General features: G+C 48.1%; 1 protein-coding gene across 1 annotated transcript in view; it reads left to right on the top strand.

Annotated features, from left to right (window-relative positions):
- Positions 1-1678: 1678 nt before the first annotated feature.
- The window catches only part of L3MBTL3 (L3MBTL3, histone methyl-lysine binding protein), a 90644-nt gene continuing 88929 nt past the window's right edge, over positions 1679-3393 (top strand). Inside the window, exon 1 of the mRNA XM_026070013.1 lies at positions 1679-1740. The gene's annotated coding sequence lies outside the window, so the exon portion shown is untranslated. The remainder of the gene's footprint in view (positions 1741-3393) is intronic.

Genomic DNA, 3393 nt, shown 5'->3' on the forward strand with positions numbered 1-3393 from the left:
AACACATACACATGAGCTTGGTTTTACTGTTGTAAGAAAAACAAATTTAAATAAATAGAAATTCTCAAGACAGTACAGTAAAAGTAAAGTCACGTCTAAACTATTTGAGCGTGTGCATGGCTTAAGGAATGAGAGTTGTCAAGTTTGATTCTTAAATATTTTAATACATATTCTTAAATAAAAACTTTAGTAAATGGAAGCTGAGACTGGGAAGTCCCCCTGTCAAACAAGGACTGCCTCTCTCTATAGTGTGTCTAGTATGACACTGTCCCAGCCATTGGGATACTACTGTAATACAATATATTCGCAATAGTAAAATGATTGTATTTGCTCTTTAATAAACATTTTCATTTTTCTGACTTTGTAGGTGAGCATTTTTGTCATGTATTTATTTCTGTTAAAATTTAGTGCTAATATTTATTCCTGGTTATATTTATTATTATTCCTTTCCAATAATTTGGGCCCTAAGTTTTCACTGTAATTGTAGAAGGCAATGCGTATAAAATCAAAGGAAAGTTTGGATGTTGATCAGTCACTGGGATTAACAACAGATAGATAAAATGTGAGGGTTATTTTAAGACATACATAGTAACATACCAAACTATTAACAATTGAAAATTCACTTTGCTAATTTTTGCCTTAAGGACAGAATCATCTTAGGGAGATATTCTTTGTTCTGAAAAAGTATTTATGGTTAGCATAATTAACATTATATTCTGTGTTTTTTTATATAAAGTGTATATTCAAGTGTTTATATATGTATGTTGAAAGTATTGCGTACCCTGTTGATTGCAATGCTCCTTCCTCCCTCGTGCCCAGTCTAGCTAGGCCTTGTGTATTTTGTTTAATGTTGTTCTGCATAGCAGACCTCCTTGTAGGTGAAGGAAGTCCACCCTAGTCAATCCCATAAAATAAGAAGGGCCTTCAGTTTTTATTATTTTCTGAAGTGAAAGAAAATAATTGCTAAAAATAGCTTTTTTCTTTGTGAATACAGAGGAACAACAGCAAGAACTTAGGCAGGTGGCACGTATGAAATTACTTGTAAATTGTAAACTGGCTAGGCTTTAAATTAGATGAGGAGGCCCACTGTAAGGAATATTTAAGTGCTGAATTAACCGTATTTTTCTCGAGTGCAGAATGAGCCTGGTTCTGCACTTGCCTCCGTCAGGTCTCAGACCTTACCAGTGTGCAAAATCTCACTGAAAGTTGCAAAGGTCCTCTTCTCTCAAGCAGCCTGCGAGATCAGCACTTTAATGACTGGYGCATACCTGTCATACTCTACTGTACTGAGGGCTATAGGGTTTTTATTTAATTGATGGGGGCCCACGGCCGTGCTTAGGATCCCCGCCAGTCTCCCAGTGCCCATCGCGCTGGTTTCACCTGGTGGGACTGCTTATGAGCAGACCCTTCACGCTGAGAGCGAAAAGCGCGACCTATTATTTTTGCGAGAAAAATAATAGATCCCCCCTCCCTAAAAAAAAAAAAAAAAAAAAGCGCGAGGCTGCTGCATACGTCTTCCTTATTATTCCTCCAGCGTCGGCACGAAATCGGGGGGAGATGCTGCACCTCCGACGGAGCTGTTGTTGGCGGGTGTGTTTTTTGGTAGCGGCGGCGGCAGCAGTTTCCCCTTTCCCCAGCCCTGCCTCGGCGGGCGCATGCTCACTTGTGCCCGCAGCCCTGGACCATATTTGTCAGGACTACTCGAGAGACGGAGAAAAAGAGAGAGAGGATTTTGGGGGGGTAAGGAGCGGCTGGTTCCGATCTGATCCGCAACCCGCTTAGGGAGCTGCCATGGGAAAGGCTGGTGATGGTTTTTGGTCCCCCCCCCCCGCTAGGTGCAGATGAAAGTTAGGGAGAGCGCGAGAGATAAAGGGAGAGACGCACCTCCTCTCCCTCCCTTACGAAACAGGGCTGGGGAAGAGGAGGGGGGCTTCTCCCCCACCACCTCTCGCAGCAAGGATGGAAGTTAATGCTGGGGAAAGTGGGCAAGTGACTCGCAAGTGGCTGGGGAGCGGCTGGGGCACCGGGTAGCGCACTAAATAATAAGTGCATGAGTGTGAAAGAGGAACAAAAGAAAGAGAGAGGTGCCTCGTATTTCTTTTCCTCTTCCCAAACACATGAAGGGAGTACATGTATATATATATGTTGTATATATATTTATACACGCACGCACGTATGTGTATATACATATATATATATATGGGGGAGGGAGCTGTGGAAATGTGTGTTTTGGCGGGGGAGGGGGGGTGCCGGCTATTTTTTTGGGGAGGGGGTTCCGCAGGGAGGGGGAGGGGAAGGGGAGAGACATTTTGCAGACTTGCCCCACCAACGAGCTTGTCAGTTGGCTCCATTTAATGACACTTACGGGGCACCGCCGCGCCGCTGGGAACAATGTGAATGTGGGTGCCGCCGCCGGGGCTCGGAGCGGCGGCGGGCGTGTGTGTGTGCATGAATGTGCGTGTGTGCATGTGTGTGTGTGTGCGAGAGAGAGAGACGGAGGGAGGGGGGGCTTGCCGCGATCAGTGTCCCCCTTCCCCAGCCCCTGCTCTTTGTTCCGCGCACGCTRAAGCAGAGGAGAGAAGTGCGGGCAATGCGCAGCGGAGAGGGGTGTGAAAAAAAAAAGAGCCCCGTTTTGGTTTTTTTTTGCCTCTTTTTTTTTTTCAGTCGGAAGCGGCGAGAGGTGGCGKCTGCCAGGATATACCGGTTGAATGTGCCGTGTAGTCAGTCAGCCCCCTTGTGCGAAGGCCTATGCAAACGCGCAGCGGAGAGAGTTTGTATTTTCCGTCGCTCCTCCACTTTGTGTGATCGTGTGCGAGAGATATTTAAAATATAATCATCTCCCAATTTCCGCCATTTTGGGGAAAGTTTGCACACACATACTAAAAAAAAAAACCCTCATAGATTTTTTTTTTTTAAGAGGCGAAAAAGTCTTTTGCTTGAGTGCTCAGTTCCTGCCTGTGTATGGTGTGTGCGCCTCACTCTGCGGTAGACATGTGAGGAGGGTGGGGAATGGCTCCTGCCGGCTGCGCGGGTGCGTGCGGCCGGCGGCGGGGCCGGCTCCCGTCACGCCGCAGGTCCGCGAGGGTCGGGCGCGCCGGGGACGGCTCCGGGTTCCCGGGATGGGCGTTAAGTGCGCATACACGTGTATGCATATTTTGCGGAGCGGGGGGTGGGGAGAGAGGGAGAGGCGAGGAAGGGAGGTTTGGATACGGCTTTTCTCCAAGTTGCGCGCTCCCGCCTGAACTACAGATTTGGGGGGGAGGGAGGGGGTGCCCCCTCCCCGCACACGCGCGAGTCCTCCCGGCTCTGTGCAGCCGGTGCACGGCAACAACAGGATATGGACACACTTGTTCTCGCTAACGTGCGCGAGGCGGTGTGTTTTTGGCGGGGGAG

The sequence above is a fragment of the Apteryx rowi genome, unplaced genomic scaffold (assembly GCF_003343035.1).
Source record: "Apteryx rowi isolate R43461 unplaced genomic scaffold, aptRow1 scaffold_301, whole genome shotgun sequence".
Taxonomy (NCBI): Eukaryota; Metazoa; Chordata; class Aves; order Apterygiformes; family Apterygidae; genus Apteryx; species Apteryx rowi.